The following is a 14,614-nucleotide window of genomic DNA, read 5'->3' as shown; positions in this document are numbered from 1 at the left end:
CCTAATTATCTAGTGATGATGATACATGTTCTGAGACTGAAAAGAGAGAGATCTGAGAGCTAAATAAATCAAGTCTCCTTTAACAGTGACTAGTACTGATACAGGCTGTGAATTACATATTTTGCTTCAACAACCAGCACTGGGTTTCACTTCAGGCTCTCTTTAAGGTGATTGTCTTGCAGTTTGAAGCAACTATGCAGTGGCCAGCACAGCACATAGTCATTTCAATATCAGAATATAGTTTAAAATTATCTTGCCCATATTCTGCCTTTTTATTAAAAAAAAACTCCCCCCAAATTTTATTTCTTCATTATTTGGCAAACCTAAATGATTTTATTTAACTCTTCCTAGTAGTTGGGTATGATAAAGTTATTTGAAGCATCCTAGCTGAATATTAAGGGGAGATACTTTGATTTTATATCACTTCAGGCAGGGGCTGAAGGTAGGAGTAAAATCAAAACTAAAAAAATTAAAGTCTTTCAAGTTTATAAAATGAGCCTTTGTCCACTAGTGGGTATTTAGTCACCAGTAGATCTGAAATTCAAAAACACATGTGGGAGTGCTCGCCTGGTTCACCCTTAGCAATTGGCCTGAATAACATTATTTGTTAAAATAGGAATATGAATATAAATGATATGGGTGAAATGAACACAAAGCCATCTGAGCAGGCATTTACCTAAACCTAATCATGTGAGAGGAATGCAACCATCAGACAGATCAAACAGTAACCTGTGAACTACAAAGGGACTTCTGAAATGAAGTCATCTTGAAAAGATATATATGTGTGCGTGTATAAACAGGATGGAAATTGTAACGTAAGGAAGAGACTTTGGACTGATAAAAAGCAGCAGTCAGCCCCTGCTTTGACACTGGTGGCAGCCATCCCATTACAGTCTCTGTCTAGAGCTGAAGGTGCAGCCTCCCTGTGGTTGCCAGGAGTAGCCTGCATGCAGCAAAGGCAGAGAGGAGCCTGAGGGGAGACCTCATTGCAGTCTGCTGATCTCCTCTCTGGTTACCAGTGACAGAACCCAATGGCATGAAGCTGTGCCAGAGTAGGTTTAGGTTAGATATTAGAAAAAGGTTATTCACCTAGAGAGTGGTTGGGCACTGGAACAGGCTTCCCAGGGAAGTGGTCACAGCACCAACCTGCCAGAGTTCAAGAAGTGTTTGGACAATGCTCTCAGGCACATGGGGTGACTCCTGGGAATGGACCTGTGCAGGGCCAGGAGAGTGATGATCGCTATGGATCCCTTCCAACTCAGGATATTTTTTATATATATATATTATATATATATTATATATATATACACACACACACATACGGGAGGTCTGGAGACATACTATCTTTAACACTGCTGATGCTTTTGAGAAAGCACGCAGGATCACTCTTGAGGAGAAAAGACAACACAGAAAGAATAGTGCCTTGCAGAATACACCTCCTAAGGAGTCTTTCTGCTGTGCCTTTTGCAACTGGACGTGCCTGTCTCATACTGGTCTTTGTAGCCACCAATGCACTTGTAGCAAATGTGGGTAGAGCCCTTCCCAGATCTTCGTTCGCGAAGCCTGGCCGTGACACACATACACACATACACATACACGTGCACACATATGTAGAGAGTGTGAGGTGCAGCAAGCAGGGAACCAACATGTGGGGCTGTGTGTGTTGGAACTCAAGAGGTGCTCCCTTGCCAGCATGTACATCACCAGGTGGTAGGAAGCAGCAGAAGTACACACAGAGCTGGAGCATCCCAATCTCCCAGAGGAGGGCTGTGCAGTTGGGGAATCTGCTCTTTCCGCACAAAAAAGCGGATGTCCTGGTAACACACAGGGCCTGGAGTCAGGCAGGGAATGTGAGTTAAATTGTGTGCATTGTGCATGATTAGAATATTTTGAGATTAATTATAATTAATCTTAATGCTCATAAATATTCTCAGAAGTCTTTAAGTCTATATTAATATTTAGTTACTATCTAGTATCGTGGGTTATCTGTTATGTTACTGATACTGGTCCTGGCATGTTGTTCACTTATTGCCAGTTAATTACGTTTTGTTAATAAATCAGTAAACTGCTTCAATCCTAATCTGGTTTTCATTACATGAGCAGGGCTGTTTTTCCACAAAACACACATGAACTACCTAATTCTTAACATTATTGGTAACTAGTGAAATCTTCCTTTTGTGGTTGTGAGGGCAAGAATTTCAAATTAGGCACAGTTCATATTAAATTGGCTCGCATTATTTCTGCCATTTGATCAAGTGAAGAAAGGCCAAAAAGGAAAAAAACTGATCAGAGACCTACAAAATCAAGATAGGGCTCTAAGAAAAGATTGGAAAAAAAAAACAGGCTATGTAAATTAAGAAAAAGAAGACTAATAGAGAGGATGATAATATTTTCAAATATATAAAGGCAGATACTAAAAAGCAGATCGCATTGTATTGCTGGGGGGTAAATAAGAGATTAAGCAAACTACAGGAAGTACCAAATTGGGCATTAGAGAAAAACCTCTTCAGGTTTCTTCTTCCTTTCTAAAACATAAATGAATTCAAATGAGTTCCTGCAGAATTTGTAGTTTCTCTGTATTTGAATGCCCGTAAGAAGAGATGTCAGAGCAGGGGTTGATTAGGTATCCTTCTAATGTCCTATCCTTCTCCATGATTTTATGCTACCATATTATAATAGGTTTCATCATAAGACACAGACACTGAATGTGGGCCCATAATCAGGTAGAATAACACTGTGTTCTGAACTTAAGCTACAATGTACACAGAGGAGAAGATGGAAGACTGCAAGGTGGGGTCCCTTTAAGGAAGTCCTGAACAGCTGTCTGCTGTGGCATAGAGATTTCCTCTAACAACAGGTAAAATGCAAGGCTTGCTGGACTGTAGTCACTGACTAAAACATTATGCCTTCTGCCTTCCTTCCTGTCCTACTGTAGGTTTCCATCCCCAAAACAGACTCAGCAGAACTGAGTGTCTGCTAGTATCTCAGCAGCCCAGACACATTAATGACAATGCCCACCTTTCTCAGCAATTTATTCAAAATCACTGCACTGTGAATGACAATGGCTGAGGCAGGAGCAGATGTTTACTCTGCTGACTCTTCTCTGAGGGAGAGACATTTTGGGTGGACAACCTGGTGCAGTAAAATTTTACTGCTCATCTCCTGAGGTGAGCAAAATGTCAGCCGAGCTTATTTGTCAAGAATCCTGACATTACACTTTTTACAGTTGTGAGCAACTGTATAGCGTTTATCTTCTGTTTACCTAATCCAAGGTTCAGTTCTAAGACCAGTGGGCACTCTATTAAAGCAACTGGTGACTTATGTCCTGTGAAGCAAGACTAACATTACTTCCTCTCCTGTGATCAGACTGTGTCTATATATATATATATATACACACATATATATACATACATATATATATATGTATATATATATCATGTTCTAAATGAGGCAAGTACAAATAATGTTACCATACACTCATATTTACACAGAAACAGATAATGTGAAACTGGGCTTAATGTGGCATTTTTAAAGACTGAGTGCAATTCATCCCGTCTGAGCATTAGGAGAAAATAGGTAACTTATATATTTATTTGCCAGCAGACTTTACAAGCCTGAGACCAAGAAAGTTGTGAGATTCATAGTTTTTCTATTCTCACTCTAAAAAGTGATGTTCTTCTATTAAGAAAAGAAAAAAACTTATTTGTCTCTTCGTTGCATCATCTTTCTTTATCTCTACCCCTTCACCTTGGAAATTATTTACTCTCCTTCCCAGCCTCCACTTTTATCTCAACTTTAGCCGATAATTTCAGACTGTCCATAATGAGTCCTAGCTTTCTCTCCCTCTATGTATTTTTACTACTGTGTTTTTCTGTCTCTCCCTCCCCAAGTTTCTGATCACCACCTTTACCCTTCTGCAGCTTTCTTACCTCAGTCTGCTTTGTCCTTCTGTCCAGTGGGAAGATCTGCTGAGGTTAAAAGTGATGGAGATTTCAATGCAAATGTTCAAAATTAGAGTGGGACAGAAAAGACACAGGTGTGTTTCAACAGAAATCTTTTTGAATACAAGATTTAAGCATATGCAAACTTAGAGAAACTTTATAGCTAAAAGTTATACCACTAATCACATCTAAACTAATTTTTTTTTTTATTTAAGCTGGTAGATTTTCTTGGAGTAGCAACATGGTCATGCCTGATTTAATAACACTTCTCTAGCTCAGAACATTTGATCCTTAAAACATTTTACAGAAAAGGACAGGATTTGCTCTTTAAATGAACAATACAAAAATATGAGAAAAGCATTTCTTATAATGCTACTGCCTTGTCATGCCTCTTTCTATAAGCTTGAAACATTGTAATGAATATTTACACCAAATTCAACCAAATCCTTACTGAGAAAGGAAAACTGCATATAAATGCTTACGAGTTTTTCAAATGAAAGTAAGCTTTAAAGAGAAATATTTAATAACTTTAACAGTACTTGTCCAGCCTATGTGAAACACCATTTATTGTGGGACCATTTGTGTCCCTAATGTGGGACTATTTATCTAATCAGGGATATCAAAATCAGGTAGTAGCAACACATGACTCTCATATTCCAAAATTAAGATGGGCAAAGGTAACTTCAGATTTTCCATGACATTATGGAGGATCTGACTCATTTCAACAGGTCTATGTAATGTGCACTCATACACTTATGTCTGCCAGTGACATTATCCTTCTGTGATCAGTAGCACTGGTGTCCATCAGTTGCTAGTAATTCATTTTTCCCATCTCACTAGACACAGTTTGTATTCTATAGCTGTTCTCTGTCACCTACAATAAATTATTTCCTATCTCTACTACTGACTTAGGACTGTTGGATGTGTTCAGGTCTAATTTCATTAATGCGAATCTCATGCTGGCATGTAGGAGGGAAGAGGTCTAATAATATTAGCTAAAGAACTTACATCTGCTTCTCTTTGCTAATGCTATCTGGCATCTATGAAGGCAAAACCAGCTGACATACACGATGTTAACCTTATTAACTTTTTTCAAAGTATATCCAAGGAGGAAATGTACATTGCAGAGTTATTGCCTTTCTTTGCATACAAAAGTAACAACCATTGTGATCCCTGTTTTATTAGATAAAAAAAGTAATTTTCAACTCTGCTTTGCACAGGAAATTTTTAACATTGACACTCACATATTGGGTATCAATTTATTGGTAAGAGTACAAATAGTAAGGTGCACAAGCTTTGATTCACAAAGGATTTCTTTGATGGGGGCAAGAAGAAAACAGAAGGTGAAAAACTATCTGGCACCCTTAGCACCGACATGCAAACTGTAGACCCTGAGAGTCTCCACTAAAATGTTGACCTGATGACAAAACCAACTATGCTCCACAAACAGTTCAATTTACAGCATTGTCAGGTCTCTAAACCCAGATCCTTATTATTTCTGCCAGCTATGCTTGAAGATAGCCTTAAGTCATCTATAAAATGGAAGGAATTTTATTGTCTTAGACTAATCTCAGTCTCTTGGTGAGACAGGTAGACCTAGCACTGTTATAATGTGTATCTCAAGAGTGTTTTACAGACATGCTTCTTGACACTTCCTTATGTAGCCTGATACTCAATCATGGACAAGAAATTTCTAAAGCAGGGTCAATGGATGGGATATGCTAGCTTTCATCTGGTATTTGCCCTTTGAGAACCTTCCATATTTCCTTAGGGGTGTGTACACAAAGTGAAATGACTTTTGCAGTGCAGCACTTACAAGAGCTATTTCTTTTTGTAGAAGATTGCTGAAAGAAAAATAAAGAGGCATCTAATTACATTTTAAGCAGTCGATGAAATATTTTTCTGTAGTCTACTTTATCTGCGTGCACTTTCATTCTTCAAATATGAAAAAAATCATCTTGACTATGTACAGCTATTCAGGTACCCTCTATAATGGATTTCCAGTTTTATTATTAGTGAAGGTCATACAAGAGTTTTGCTTTACCCAGTTTGCTTCTAAAATATTGAAGGTTAGAATTTTCCCATCTCAGAAGTTCAAGAACAGCACACCAGGTCCAAAGAATACTCTAGTCTCATTAATTAATCAAGTCATGTCACAGCAGATCTTGTTAATCCATCCTCAGAGAAAACTCAAGTGATGTTTCAATTCTCTATGCAAGAATAGACAGAATAGTGAATAGTGATAGTGTTATACAATTACAGAAAGATGGGCAGCATTTGAAGACACCAGAAACTAAACCAATTTTTTTCCCCCAACAGCAATTAAAAGAATTTTTTAGATGTTATCTTTGTCAATTAACCTATTTAGATTACACTAGCAAGAACATATTTTGATGATAAATATTGTAAGGTGTTAATAAATTCCAGAAGTCACGTCATTGTATAAAATCAGACAGATTCTTTTGACATCTTTTATCTATGTGAAGTCACAACAGAAAAATGCAGGTGTTCATGGTGTACTAGGAGAGCAACAATGACAGTATGCAGTAATAGCTGTTATATGACTTTTTCTTGGCTAGTAGCAGCTTTTATTCTCTAGTCCTAAAAAGAATCAAATTGCTCAATCCAACAGTCAGACTCATAGAGAAGTGGTCTATTTTTTTTAAAGGATAACCAAACATTTAAAGTCAAAAATTTACTAGTAATACTCCTCATTTAGTCAGATTGAGTATATGGCTTCTGTCTTGAGAGTTAATGAACTCCCTTGCCCAAATACCAGTGAAAGTCTGAGCTCTACACAACGGGTGAAAACCCTCTCAGAGGTCAAGGGGATTATGCTGATACTTCATGTTCAACATGTTTAAATAAATAGCTGAGCTCAGTGACTCTTACAGCTCAGTGACTTACAAAAACAGTGCTTGCATATGGATTACATATGCTCCTTATATTAAAGTAGGAACCCTCTACATTTAGCCTCATAGATATTATGAGGATACAGCTGATACAAAAGTTCTTCAGCTGGATCCATGGACAGGAAATAGTTTTACTTCTTCTAGCCAAGCTGGCTGTTGCAAGTTAGCAATAAAGGAATATGTTTTTTCAGATTTTACGATCAGATTTTAAAATCGTTGTCCTGCTCACATCTCAAGATCTCTGCCCAGATGTAGATGTCCTTTCCCAACCTTGCCTGAGGCTCTTCTGATAGCTCTGACAATTACATATGAAATTACCCCTCAGACAGAAGAATGATGCATCTGCAGCATGGGTCTGATCCAAAGATCTGTGAGAGCAATGGAAAAACTCCAAGTGGTGCCAGTACTTGTGGATCAGATCTCTGAATTGTTAGTGATAAAGCACCATATAAAATGTCAGCCCTAATTAAGCTATGGCAAAATTCCCACTCTGTTGGGTCAGGACTGCAACTGTAAAATTTTTTCAGCTATCTATACTCCATAGATTCCAATTACTTTCCAGCTCAACACATCTAGAAAAGTGAAGCTTATTTGCAAGATTAGTCATCCTTTTTTCCACTAGTCCCAACATTTCTAGCACTGCTGTTGTGTAAATTGATTTCCTCTTTCTTTTTCATTTTAGTTACTTTTGCCTCTTCTTCGGGAACAACAGTCAGTATATATGAGTTCTCATATTTGCAATTATGTGCTCTTTCCTTAAGTTTGCATCCCTTTTTGATATAAGTTTCACCACTGTCTATGCAATTGAGTTCCGTATTCATAATTTGAACTCCAGAATTCCAAACCACAGATTTTAATATAATGTGAATATTTATATCAGAAGCACGTGCATACTAGTTTAATCAGAGATCAGAAAAATACACCAGGAGATTTATAAACAGTGTCTTATGCCTTTCCAGATGAAGGATCCTGTGGCCAAGGTTTCAGATGATACCTGCAGACATGACTTCAGTAATTTCAGTCAGTTCACTAAATGAGGATCTCTACTTGTCCTTATACAATTCTTTATGGGCTCTATATGGAATTAAAACATGGAGAAAAATAAGAATCAATAACTATCAAACTGAATACCTATGAGAAGATTTTGATGTTTGGATTTAGTGAAGCAAGCTAAATTTACTGCAGAAGTTCCTACTTCTAATCTATACTTAGCACATCCTTTACACTTAAAAGAACCACCTTACCTGCTCCTGTTTAGAGTAAAATCTCTGTCGCAACTAGTTAATTAGCTCACTTAGGCACTCCATTTTAACATAATTATTTTTTCATCCACTTACCTTATTCCTAAGTCTCCATCAGCAGGTTCAGAACATAAATGTAGAGTCCCTTCTCAGGTTTGCTGACTGCCTAATCTCCCTGTGCCAGGTTATGATCCTTCCAGGCCACACCAAAGCCTCACTCTGGAGATTTCCCACAGAAATTTTGAAAAATGGAGACTGCAAAGATCCATGCTGTAGCTGTGGCTGAAACATTTTCCCATGTGATTAGAAATAAGCAAACGAGGATAAGCTGTTGCCAAACTGAAGAATATTCTCCCCACGACAACCCTACTGACTACATTTTACTATCACACACATTTTTTGATCCTACAGATAGCCATGCCCCTGCTCTCCAGCATCCTCACTGTTAATTGTAGTTCAGTAAACAGGCCTGGCAGTATTGCTTATTTTTCATCAACATTTTTTCTGCATCAGTACATTCATACTTTTGCATTACATACATAATTTTGCACTGCACTTGCATGACAACTTCCAAAGACTTCCTATGAAGTCTTCCTATGCCTTCAGACTCAGATCGATTTTTTTCTGCCAGAGGCTAGAAGGAAGCTGTGAGAGATCTAGACCATTCAACCTCAATTTACAGTTGAGGAGGATGTATGATGGATTTGTTTTTCGTCCAATCCCCACTTCCCCCAATCAAACACTTTCCTTCCTCTTCACTTACTTCTCAGAGCTCTGTGCACCCATATGATGTACATAGAGTCTCTTTGTTTACAGATGAAAATCAAGAAAACTATGGATGAGAGGAGACATTTGTAGTCTGCACCAAGATGTATACACTTGTCTTGCTTGTGCATTACCCAATTGCTGTTTTCTATTCTGAAATTATGAGGAATGGCCCAAACTCACTGGCCCTAGCACAGTTTTATGCAGTCATTTATCAGTAGCCCCATACTGGAATGATCTCTGAAATTCTCTTAAGTACCACGCTCCCATGGCATTTAAATGTACAGACACCCTGCATAGGTTCACATAGGTTTATGAAGTCATGACTAAAAATGCATCCCTAATCAGTTAATGCTTTTAAGGTAGACCTGAATTTCCTTATTATACACCAGTATTATGAAGATTGCAGAATGACACTTTAAAGCATGCTATATCATAAAAATTCAAGGCACCATAAAGTCCTTATAGGAAACCCAAATAACCTGATATTTAAATGATTTTCAGTATATATTTTAAAAATACCTCTCATCCCTACAAAAAGAAATATTGGATGAAAATTCAGGAGGATTAGTGGACTCTATTTTTGGAAAATTGTTAGTAATGAAATGAGAAATATAAAGATAATGTAGAAAACAAGAAAATGAACAATAAAATCCCAAAACACTTGCTAACTGATATTCACATAGTAGCATTTTTAATGAGTAGTATCATAGAAGAATGGAGGATTCATCAAAGAGATGGTAATCACAACCACTCTCTATGTTTGGATTTAGATTTCTTCCCTTGCACGTAGCTGTTACATTTATGCACTGGTGCTAACTATAAGCTACAAAACCAGGAAAACATAAAGAAGTTATTTCCACATCCATTCTGCTGGTTTATTGATTTTCTCTATATCCCCTACATCTCACATTTCACTTGAACCATTTGTTTTAGATTTTAAAGGAAAAGCCTTCCAAACAAATTAATTTAATTAAGGCTTTAACATGTCATTGGCTAGTCAGTATTATATTAATCTCTGTGATTGTGAAGTTTACAAAGCAGGGGTATGGGGTCAGATCTTGATTGTCCTTCTCACACAATTAGTTACACTGATTTTAATGGCACTGTTAACATTAGTAAAGCTGGCAAGATCTGGCTTCTTACAGCTGCCAGTCTGCCTTTCCAATGAAAAGTGTTGTGATTTTTCCCTGTTTATAAAAGCAGATTTTTTTAAAAACTGCAGTTACACTGTTTTGCTCAGGCCCTTCTTTCACTGAGCCAGGCATTTGGAGGGAACCATAAAGTTCTTAATATGCACATTTTCAGTCTTAGCAATTTAATCAGAGCATTCTAGAAAAACAGCAGGCATTTTTCTTGTCTGAGCAAGCTCATCTCTCAGAGTTGTATGCTTATAATGTGATTTTACTTTTCCACGTGTCAAATTAGCCATTTCATCAACACTTACACAGCAGACCACTGTCAGGTATGCATGCCAGAAAATCACACAGTGATTCCGTTTGGTGCCTTGCACACTTGTCGTGTTCAGTGCTGCATCCTTCCTGGTGCTGTGCAGTGAAGTACATACATACACAGCCTGGGATTTAATTTAATGTTCATCATTTATGCTGAAGTAACATGCAGAACTGAGTACTCTGAGTGAACTTGAAATAGAAGAGAGCAGTCACAGTCCCAAAACAGAAAATAAAATTAATGGGATGAAGCACTGTCTACCTAGCATATTTGTGGATCAGAATGTGTTGTCCACTGCAGAAAGCAGGCACTCAGCTCTGTCTCTCTCTTTCTTGTCTTTGCCTGAAATGGGGATAGAAAGAGAATATCACGACTATAACTCTGTATGTGTGAAAAAATTATTTGTTATGCTTCCAGTTTCTAATGCCACAATGAAACAGCAGCTTCAGCTCTGGGCTCTAAAACCTTGAACCCATAAGTTTGCATTAAATGGAAATATTGATCTCCCTGCTCTGAGAGGCAGAATAAGAGCATTTTCTGACCAGCTTCCTCTTGTGAAATGCAGTGACCAGGTGCACCCCTGTGCCCTATGGCCAGATTTTGAAAAGAAGCAAAATTAAAACCTCTTTTACTTGGTTTGAGTGTTAGCTGCCTTTTGTACTTTATATGACTGCAGCCAGCTTTCTCTCTGCTTGAAAGAAAATTTGGTATTTTTGAAAATAAAAAGTGACATTATTTCAAAATGTTTTTCTTGGCAAGTATAATGAATAAAAACAACTCTGTAACAAAATTAGAAGCAACATTGTGAAGCAAATGTAACAATGCTTATAAAAAGACATTTATGCAGTTCATAATAAATATGAGACCAAAAGTAATTACATTATATATACAATGAAAGTTTTTAGAATAATATTTTTAGCATTTATCACCCACATTGATATTAAAGTATGATTATTTCTAGAGAGGTCAGCCTCCCTGAATATGTGCTTATGTTCTCCTTAAAAAACTCATGTATATTGGAGAAACATGGCTTTTCAGAAGTGTTTTTACAGTCTAGAGTATAGGAGCAATGTCACAAGGAAAGATTCCCAGCTGCCGGTACTCATTGCAGCAAGATTTGGTAAATGTAATTACCTAAAATGCAGTGCTGGTTTGCTGAAAAATGTGTAACATTGGAGCACAGTTAATTAGCACAGAAAAGCTCAAGGGGTTTCATACTAATTTATATCACATGAGTAATGAGAAACACAGGAATAAAAGACTTCTTGGGTCACTGTCTACACTCCTGTGTGATCACAGACAATTAAATCATATAATCTTAATTTAAACTGCACTGGGTAAATCCTTTCAATTTCTTGGTGAATCACTGGCATTTTCTCTTCAGATATGATTTCCCAGGCATATTTGCACCCTTTCAATTTTCTGAGGGGTCTCTACATTTACAGAGTAACTTTACTCATGGCCTGTTTATATATATTTTCTTTTAAGTCAGTGCTGCCCTTTAAGCTTCAAAAGATCTTTCCTTTCTAGTGCTTTTCCCTCAGTGCACAGAAATAAATCATCTCCACTCTCAGTTTTTTGTTTTCTATGACAAACAAGCAATATTCTTTTAGAGTTGCCCCAAGGGATGGACTTTCCATTCTCTTTTTATTTTAGTGGACACTTTCTTAATCAATTCTATTTTGAAACTGATACCTTTTGAAGGGAGGTGGGCAGAATTTTAGACAATCTTCCAGAGGTCTGATCAGTGCTTTGAACATCTTCAAGACTCTATTTTCTTTACAGAAAGGCCTCTCCAAAATGCCTAAGAACTGTATTTACCATTTCCATGTCACATCACAATGATAACTCAAAAACATTCAAAAATTGAATTCCAAGCATTGCAGTTTCCTTTTTCCTTAATTTCAAACCTGTAAAGTGCTGTGGTATAGCAGATGCTCTTCTCATTGGTCCTTAAATGGATAACTGCACTTTATATAATTATATATTTCCCTTTTTTATTACTTCATTTCATAAGGTCCCAAAATATTCCAGTTCTACCTTTATGTTTGCAATGGTTTTCAGGTTCTATGATGAGAAAATTTTGTTAGTACGCATCTATCTTTCTTTTTTTCCTTCTAATATTGTAAATTTAAATATTTAATTCAATCAAATTAAAAACTAAAATATTTTTAGATGTATCTTACAAAAACCGTCCCTCTCTATGAGCAACCACCCTGTAACCTGTGACGTCTCCTGCCACTAGAGTCATTACTCCAATTAATTATTTCTGTGGTTGCTTCAAATTTATTTTATACCAACTCCTAAATTTTTTATCTTTGCTAGTGATTTCCCATGAGGCCTTAAAACACTATACAGCAGTCCAAAAAGAGTAGGCATTCTGTTTAAGTCTGGAACTCTGGTTATCAGTAATAATGTCAGGTTACACTGGATCTGTTTAGGCAAGCTTGTGTTGCTTTCCAGCTCATTTTCTCCCAAGCCATTAACTATTCTTTCTTTCAAGTGTCATTCTAAAGTCCTGTATAATGGTAAAAGCATATATAAAATATTTTTTTCCTTAAACAAAATATCCGGGGTTTGTTTTTTTTTCAGTCTGAGAGTACAGTCCCTGACTTGTATGAGTTTTTTAAATTTTAATTATTTATCAAATACATGGTTTCATTTGCCATTATTTCACTCTTTGAGGAATAATTTACATTGTTTTAACTTAAGCATATTAATTGCACTAAGTTTTAATTTAATTCGTCCATGTAAGTATTTTCTAGCTATTGCCTTTTTTTTTTTTTTGTTCCTCTGCTCATCATAACTTCCATAATTGAAGAAAGGCATTAATTTAGCTCTGAGTCATAGTGCTGTTTCCTTGACTGCAACTTTGTTGCATGGTGGCCTTTTTCTTCTTCTCCTGTTTTTCCTGTAATTTTATAAATAACCTTTTCATATTTCTTTATGAATATTTCATATTTTTTTTCATATTTCCAGACCTTGGAAAACATAACTATATTTTCCCTGATTTTGAAAATAAGCAGTTGAGATCAGCAATTTGATGAGGTCCCCTTTGAAGCTAAAAGCATCAGAAGATGTAAATCCTATTTGAGGTTTTCCAACGGGTTTGCAGTAGCAAACATGCCAAGCAAAGAAACTAGATCTCTCTCCTTTAAAAGTATTACTTACAATCACGTGGTACCACCTATTTTTGAAAATTGTTGGTATTAGCAGCAGGAAATGAAGGTGTAAAACTGCAGTGAGCATGTAAAACTGCACTCATGACAAGGCTTAAGGAGCTGACCAGGAAAGGGCTACAATGCAGCGTTGCTAAAACACAACTAAGTTTTGAACAGAACATGAACACAACTGTGCAAATCATACAACTCTGCAAGCACAACAGTGCTGTGCAACAGTATCTTACTGTGACAGACATCACTCATATGTGCTTCAATTTGTCTGGAACTGAAAGATTAGGTTTGAAGGGTTCCCTGACTTAAAGAGCTCTATCCTATTTATTAGGCAACAGGAACGCACTTGACAATTTCTGGAAAAGGCACATTCAGTCATTTGTACAGGTCCTTCATGATATATTTTCCACCTCAGCTGATACTTTGCTTCTGCACAAATGAAATCATTGCTTCATGAGTGAGTTTAGCACTTTTTTTCCAAAGATTAATTTCTACGTTTTTCAAAAACTGTGAAACACAACCAGATGCTCTGGGCCTGTCAATAAGGAAGGCTTATTCAGGAATGTGGACCATCTAGCAGCAAGGATTTGCCTTACTAATAGTAAGATTCCTACTCCATCTCAGGGTTAAAACTTATCTGCCATGTTGAAAGCTGAGCTTTTCAATCAATTTATATCAAAGTGCGTATGGTATTGATCTTGCCCAAATGGTTTATCCTGTCTGTGATTCTATTCCAGAAAATAATGCTATTTATCTCCTCAAGTCCCCAGATCAAACCTTCAGACCAACCTCTGCTTTCATTCTATTGTCTCCTTTTCAAGAACTTTTGGGGCATCAAGAGGAAAGGCTGCAATTTTTAATTGACATTCAGAGTGCTTTGATAAACAGCCTTTCCAAAGAGCTAGAGAGTCCGTGATGGTTCAGTATGGCATAGACCCTAGTGTGATGGTGGTTCAGTACCTGTGTGCATGCATGCATGCTCTCCAGCCCCATGATGGGCGGGATGAGGCACGGGAGACAGGAGAAAAGGTTTTAGTGAGAAATCTTTTTCTGGTAAGCAGACCACCTTTGGAGATTAAACAAATTTCTCCATCAGGTAGAGGGAATTCCTGTGCATCTCTGCACTGCCT

At 37.1% G+C, this 14,614-nt stretch overlaps 1 long non-coding RNA gene across 1 annotated transcript in view; it reads right to left on the bottom strand.

Moving 5' to 3' along the window:
• Positions 1 to 7,785: 7,785 nt before the first annotated feature.
• Positions 7,786 to 14,614, bottom strand: part of LOC108494614 — a 67,383-nt gene continuing 60,554 nt past the window's right edge. The window contains exons 6-7 of the long non-coding RNA XR_001873910.1: positions 10,573 to 10,653; positions 7,786 to 7,927 (exon numbers count right to left, since the gene is read on the bottom strand). This is a non-coding gene — a long non-coding RNA (uncharacterized LOC108494614). The remainder of the gene's footprint in view (positions 7,928 to 10,572; positions 10,654 to 14,614) is intronic.

Source organism: Lepidothrix coronata, unplaced genomic scaffold (genome assembly GCF_001604755.1).
Source record: "Lepidothrix coronata isolate B3197 unplaced genomic scaffold, Lepidothrix_coronata-1.0 Scaffold26, whole genome shotgun sequence".
Classification (NCBI taxonomy): domain Eukaryota; kingdom Metazoa; phylum Chordata; class Aves; order Passeriformes; family Pipridae; genus Lepidothrix; species Lepidothrix coronata.
Note: the sequence above shows the minus strand (reverse complement) of the source record. Positions and strands in the feature narration are given on the sequence as shown.